At 38.2% G+C, this 7,667-nt stretch overlaps 1 long non-coding RNA gene across 1 annotated transcript; it reads left to right on the forward strand.

Moving 5' to 3' along the window:
• Positions 1–204: 204 nt before the first annotated feature.
• Positions 205–7,311, forward strand: LOC138820715 (uncharacterized). Its single transcript, XR_011369964.1, has 4 exons — positions 205–326; positions 3,284–3,416; positions 6,246–6,465; positions 7,020–7,311. It is a non-coding gene; the product is annotated as an uncharacterized lncRNA (long non-coding RNA).
• Positions 7,312–7,667: the final 356 nt, after the last annotated feature.

Below are 7,667 nucleotides of genomic sequence, written 5' to 3' on the forward strand. Positions count from 1 at the left end.
TAATAACCAGACACAGCCCAGTCAGAAAGCCCACAACTTTTCATAGCGGTTTCTCAAGCCAGGACAAGCCGGCAGAACTGGCAGAAGTGACCTTATCCAGGGGCGCCTGGAATCCCGTGGTGTCAGGAAGGTCCCCCTTCCTCCCCCCCTCCCCCCCCCCCCCGTCCCAACCCCTCAGACTTCGGTTGGATCGTTCCAGGCGGTTTGTGGGGTGCTGCAGAAAGTGGGCTCCATGGGTCAGACCAGCGGCCGCCTCCTTTCAGGCCCCAGCCCCTGGGCCATGACAGCTAGAATATCATCTTGAGTCCGTGGCACCTGAGGCCCAGGTCTGTCAGTCTATTGGGAACACGAGAGTCTGTCTGGTTTGGAAGAGTGGCGAAAAGGGCAGAGCAGCAGAGCGGCAGAGAGGCAGAGCAGTGACCCAGGCCAGGCCCTGGCTGTTTCGTTCTCAGACTCTGAAGATACAGCTTGCGGGGCAATACCCCCATCCCCTCTCCCATGACCCCCACGACCCCATCACTCCAGCCATGCCAGCCGCTGAGAGGTCTGGGTCAGTACCCAGCTGCAAAATGCCATGTCCTGAATGTGCATCTGGGTAGTAGATTTGAGTTAAAGTTCTTGCACCTCAAACTGAAATACTGAATAGAACCCTAAGTGGTTTGCTGCTCCATTGGAGAGACTAAAACCATAGGTGGGCGCTGGTGGCTCTTGCCTGTAATCCTAGCTACTCAGGAAGCTGAGATCTGAGGATTCATGGTTCAAAGTCAGCCGGGAAAGTCCCTAATTAACTATCAAAAAGCTGGAATTGGGCGGGACGGTGGTGGCTCACATCTGTAATCCTAGCAGCTCAGGAGGCTGAGATCTGAGGATCATAGTGCAAAGCCAGCTCGAGAGCTTCTTATCTCCAGTAAACCGCTAGAAAATTGAAAGTGTGCTGTGGCTCAAGCGGTAGGGCGCTCTCCTCGAGCTGAAGAGCTGAGGGACAGCGCCTAAGCCCAGAGTTCAAGCCCCACGACCGCCCCCCCCCCCCAAAAAAGCTGGAAGTGGCTGCTGTGGCTCGAGTGGTAGAGCCCTAGCCTTGAGCACAAAAGCTGAGAGATAGCACCCAGACCCAGAGATAAAGCCCCAGAATCAGGAAACAAAACAAAACCAGAAAACTATGGATGCTAGGGAGGATTGTCAGATTGTCAGATTGTCATTTAGGAAAATAGGTAAAAGGTCCCGATAGGAGCCAAGAATGAAGATCACATTGCTGTGAGTTGCTCTTACTGTGTTGCTTTGTGGGGAGCATTGCCCACTTATATTTTAAGCATTGCTGTTGATCAGTTAGTTGGTTTATTGGAAAGAAATTGAAGTATTCAAAGCACCTGTATAATTGAAGTTCTGATTTCTTTCCCCCTTAAAACAGCTTGGAAAAAATTATATTAAGTGAGTGAAGTAAGCCAGGCCCAAAGAAACATAGGTCCCATGGTTTCCCTTATTTGTAATAACTAGTATATGTCTGAGACAAGCAGAAAAGGTCAGATAAGTTGATGTTAGGTGAAATAAACCCCAAGATAAGTATTCAAATGTTTTTGCTTTCATGCAATTGTTCCTAACATATTTATAAGATGATTTCTTTGTTGCTTTGTATGTCCCTCCTCCCAGGTATAACCTCTGCTTTAACTGTATTTGATGTTGGTATAATTTGTGGAGGGGTAGGGAAAAAAACAAATTGTTTAAATAGGGATACAGGTGGACCCATTGCAACAATGAGATGTACAAATAGTTACGTCAAAAAACGAACTTTACAACTTTGGTTGGGGGGGGATGGGAAGGGGAAACAAAGGAGGAGGCAACAATGCTTGATAAGAAATGTACTCATTATCTTGCCCATGTAATTGTAACCTCTCTGTATGGTATTTTCACAATAAAAAAATCAGAGCTTTTACATATTTAATAGAAAAGTAAGAATCATTTTTAATGCTCTTTTAATTTCTAACTTTTAGGGATCATTTGGTGTGCCAGATACAGTTTTGACTTTTCAGTACTGAGGACAGAATAGCAGTATTTATGAAAACAAATGGCTACATGTACTTTTCTTTCTTCAGAGTACTCTGTATGAAAGATACAATCTATAAGACAGGTGGACACTGGTGGCTCTCACCTGTAATCCTAGCTACTCAGGAGGCCAAGAACTGAAGATCACGGTTCAAAGCCAGCCCAGCCAGGAAACTCTATGTGAGATTCTTACCTCCAATAAACCACTCAGAAAACCAGAAGTGGCACTGTGGCTCAAGTGGTAGAGTGCTAGCCTTGAGCTGAAGAACTGAGGGACAGCACCCAGGCCCAGAGGTCAAGCCCCAAAATCTACCAAAAAATTTTAAAAAATTATAAAACAGCTCTTTTAAGTTGCTTGCAAAAGTCATGTGACTATTCTGTTAAAAATATATTATAGATGTAATAAAATTATGTTTTAGATATAAACGTCTATGTTTTACCTATATGTCCACTAAAAGCCCAGTATTACCCCAAATGTCCATGAATAAGAAAAGGATGAAAGCACTATAGCACAAATACAATGGAAAAATGATGAAAGGCAAAATATTTCAAATCTATAACATAAAATAGAGATGGATATATCACAAAGTAATATGAACAATGACTTTTCACATCCTGTGTGGTGTCGTATGTATAGCTTAGGTTGTTTAAAGTTCAACAAGTACCATAAGAGTTTGCTATCAATCTTCTGGTGATACATCAAAATGTATACGTGCGCTAGAAGTGAATCTTAGTAAACTAATAAAAATTGCACTTAATCCATAGGAGGAAATGGTGGCTTTCTAGATAAGGTGCTATATTTATCATTGGCTTTACGAGCACAGTAGTTTTAGAAAAACCATAGCTTAGTAAGGTGCTTTTCTGAGACCTTTTGCTTGTTTGTTTGTTTTGGAGGTATCAGGAATTAAACTCAGGGCCTTGTGATTACTGGGCTTGGGCTTACTTGGTCAGATGGCTACGTACCACTTAGTTCGTGCCTCTAATCCTTCTTTTTCCTGGTTAATTGGGGATGAAAGCTCAGGATCTTTTCCTCCTCAGTCCCAGTTCACTAGATCTCAGCCTCTCAGGGGCTAAGATAAAAGGTATGAGCCACTGTGTACATCTGATGATACATATAAGTTTGCAGCAATTTCTGTCATACTTTTCAAACATTAGCCAGCAAAGGACAAACTATATGCTGGCTACTCATCCCTAAATCAGCCAGGTTTAACAGAATGATTTCAGTTTGTTTTCCTCTTTCAAGTATTAGGGTACTTCATGACAGAAGGCTTCTATGGTCACCTGTGGTTTTAGTAGTGGCATTAAATTAGCTTCTTGCTGCGAAGTTTAATGAAGCAAAAGAAAGAATACTCAGCCTCCCTGAGATGCTGGAGTAGGTAAGCACATCTGGACACATGATTAGCTTTTAAATATTTATCTGCTCAAGATTTTAAGTACACCTCAGAAATTTATAATAATGAGGTATGCATTTTCTAAATTTTGAACACAAAAACATAGTTGTAATTTCCCAAATATTTTATTAAATTACTGATACAATATTGAGATGCATTTGAATGTGGTATCTTTTTTTAAAAAATGTCTTCAAATAGCACTATCTATGAGTTGCCATTTAACAAAGTCATTATGAATACAATGCATCTTGGCCTGTGGCACCCTTTATAGTAGGTATGCATTTATATTTGCAACTAATAAAATATTTTCCTTGGTCATCTCTACTTTTCCTCAATAGTCTCATTACTCCGTAGTCTCATTACACCTTTCTGTGCACCTGCCAAACCTCTCTCCCTGCTCTTTTCCCTTTCTCTAGTTTCCTTCACCTGGTAAAAAATAAATATCTATTCTTTTTGTCTGAAGGTTTTTTACTTGAGATTTCTTTTTGTCTTCTTCTGTGGGTGTAGGCATGAAATTTTCTTGTCTGTTTTAATGTTTGACTCTATTTATTGTCGGTTTGATACTTGTTCCTTCCTGGGTAATCAATTCTATACTTCCTAGATGCTTATAGAGTATTTTTTTCCTTACAAAAAAGTAACAAATGCCACAGAGAAATACCTTAGTACTTCAACAATTCCACAATTCCCATTCACAGGTTTCGATGTTGTTTATCATGTACTTCTTCAATTGCCACTTTGTAAAAATCAGGGTAAGAATGCTTTGGCACACATGCTTTGGCAAATAAGACTAAGATAATCTTTGACATGTCATCTTCCAGTAGAAGACCTAAGAATTTTGTGTGACTTACAGTTACTTCTTTTAGTGATTTGTCCATTGTAACAAAGATGGAGCTTCTAGCACTTAACCCACGAACGAGAATAACAGAGCAGAGCCCCCAGTGGTTTTGCATATGGGTAAGAAGTTATTCTAACAGTGGAAGGCATTTGTTTTTTCTGCCATGCGTCATTTTGGACATTTTCATCATCTTTCATAGGTCATGCATGATTATCAGTATGGGCAGATCGACCTTGGGTAGCTAAAAAGAAGCATACCTGTCTTTCCCTTCCCTTTGTTGTTACTAAGATTTTCTTGAAATGTTTTAGTGTAATATTAGTGGATCTTAAAATTCTATATTCTAAACCACTGCAATCACTGCAAATAATATCTTGCTGAATCTAATCGATAATGTATCTAACAATTTGTCATGTGAACATATATAAGTTGGCTAATACAATTAAAGTTGGAGGCTACACAACTTTGATATATTCGTTTTTCTGGCTCCCTTTTGGACTAGATATATGTCAGGTCTACCTTTATTCAGCAGAGTGGGGCAGCACCAAAATATTTAGTGGTTTTGTTTACATTTTCGTACTATGAGTGGCAAGAAACAAGAAAATTATAGGTTTAAGCTGTTCACAGGGAAGGCAATCCTCATAACATTTGTTGAACTGAAGCCACCAAATCCAGTCTATATTTCTACTTTGAGAAGCTAAGTCCAGTCAAATGAGTTCATAAATGGATTCAGAGATTCTTGAAAAGACAAACATGGGAGCCAAATAATGATAGAAACTATCAGTGCTTAGGTCAGAAAATGCATGCAGATTTTTATATCAATTTTTTATCTGAAATCCATTATTTTAAAATCAACTTAAATCCAACTTTAAATACCTCCGATAACATGATTACCTGTAAGTCAACTGGCTTTCATCATGTCAATATATCAGAGTTGTCACACTACCTGACAAGTGTTTACAACCATGTCTTCATTGTGTACAAGTGTAGATGCACAAAAACACAAATGTCACTCATTTAACAAAAATATCAATTGAGTCACCTCAAGACAGGCTTCTTACACATCCCCAACCAAGCCTTTAATCTACTACAGAGCTGACTTTACCAGATTACAGCACCATTCTACCAAAAGATGCAGTACAGACTAAAGCTAGGGAGCTAGAACCAGAGAGTCCCCAACCCGGAAGCCACTGGAATTTAGAGAAAAATTTTTTTTACTCAAGTATAAATATTCTAACTTCAATGATGATTATGAATATTGTAATTTTTATTTAAAAAGTAGTCAAACAAGTCAAGAGCAAAACAAACTCAAAACATTTGAATAGTAGTTCTAGCTCAAAAGAATTTCCATTATTATTATTACTACCAAGCCTATTAAAGTTCCTCCACAGAAAATTCTAATTGGAATTCACAACCCTTTATCTGAAATCTTGCATATATTCTTTACTATTCTTATGGATTTATATCTTCTCACTAGATTACTGTGGGGTTTCCTGAGCTAGTCCTCTAGATCACTGGCATATTGGTCTGTTTATTTACTACTAGATGTTAATTTAATAGTCTTATTAATTATTATAAGTAAGATTTTAGGAATGAAACTTTATCTTTTACAGATATTATCCAAATGTCTTCCTAAAAACTGTTCAATTGATAACTCCACTAAGAATTTATGAAGACCAATTGTGCAAGTTATTAAACAATTTTAGATTGCATCTTTTCTCAAAGATATTTTTATGATTGTATAATTTTTTCTTTCGGATATTAGTTTATATTTCTACTTACAATCTGATATGTATAATTCTTTTTTTCAATAATTATTTTTTATTATTTAACTTTCCTTTTTTTGGATATTGCTTTGAGGTTTGTAATACCTCTTGTTTTCTAGGTCATATAATCAATTTTATATGACATTTCCTGTCTATAAAAACTTAAGAGTTTCTGTTTAGTTAGTGAACTTCTTCCACTCTCTCTACTTTGCTCAGTTCTTTTGTGAGGTCATGTGAGTCAATGAAAGGAGCAGCTGATAGGATTGGTCTGCTGCTTGACTGATAGCAGAGAGCTTGAAACTTATTACCCCTGGAGTGGAATTAATGCTAGAGTTCACGAGGACCATTTGACTTGAGTAGTTCTAGAATCTTGAGTCTGAAGTGGACATCTTGGAATCTGGAGCCAGAGAGACCAGTGAGTTGGAGCCTTGAATCAGTAAGTTACTGGGGTCCATTGCTAAATCAGGTATGCATTTTTTTTTCTCTTGCCCCACCTATATGGATGTACCCATCCTGCACTCTGCTGCTTGGAATTGATACAGCAAAAGTGAGCCTGTCATTACTGTTTTGTTGTGATCCATAAAGTTATGTAAACTTGACTTTATAATCTAGACATGAAGAAAGATAATCCCCACCTGTTTTAGGGGTTAAGAATCACCTTATCACCCTATGCTAGAAGTCCCCATAAAATTCTGGGATCCAAAGTGCTTCTTCTTTGTGTCTCTTTGTTCAGTGTTTGAGAAATGGTGAGCTATCAGTACCAAGTTGAATCCAGTGGCTTAAAAGTACAAACAACGCAATAATGTGGTACTTCAAATATTTCCCAAAGGCATTATATCCTTGGGGGAGGGACAAAGAGTCAGGATTTCATTTTTATATTTGAGATGAACTTGGTTGATCTTACAAATTATAAAAAGAAAAACCTCTCAACTTTTTATTCTAGTTAAATAAGAATGCCCTCTAAAGTTTTCTTTTGAATTTTGATTCCAGAAGATTTGCCTCATGACCATTTGGCCCCACGCATTTGAATAAAATATCATGGAGTAAGAATGTGGAATGTGTTTCTTCACTTCATTGCAAAAAAAGAGACAAGAAGAGATCAGGCACAGACATACTCAAGGACTCAAGTCTGATGACCTACATCCTTCAGTTACACCCATATTCTAAAGCTGTTCTACACAGGAGCCAGTGGATCACTCTTCATATTCAAAAGACTGTCATAATATGTGCCAGGCTTCACGCTGCCAATAAAAACACTTTTAGATGGTTAAAAAAAAGAGAATGCCTTCTACATTTAAGGTACTTTGATTTTTTTTTATAAAAATGAAATTTAGATATGCAACTGCTTTGAAAAATATTGTGGCCTGTCATCTGTGAATAACTATTTTTCAAAATTAAAATTCTGTACTTTCAGGATTCAGATTAGACTTCAAAAATATATCCTCCAGAGAGCTAAAACTATAAAAATAACAAAAGTTTGTTCATTTGGTACCCAAATTGCTCATTAGTGGCAGAGAAACATAAAAGTATCAAGTGGGGAAGTGGGTTAAGATTTAGTGGGGTGATAGGTAAGAGCCCTGTGTAAATATCTCTCCTAATTATGGAACACTAAGGAGCCATTGGACACACCCCAATCCA

The sequence above is a fragment of the Dipodomys merriami genome, unplaced genomic scaffold (genome assembly GCF_024711535.1).
Source record: "Dipodomys merriami isolate MVZ:Mamm:240054 unplaced genomic scaffold, mDipMer1.0.p SCAF_9, whole genome shotgun sequence".
Taxonomy (NCBI): domain Eukaryota; kingdom Metazoa; phylum Chordata; class Mammalia; order Rodentia; family Heteromyidae; genus Dipodomys; species Dipodomys merriami.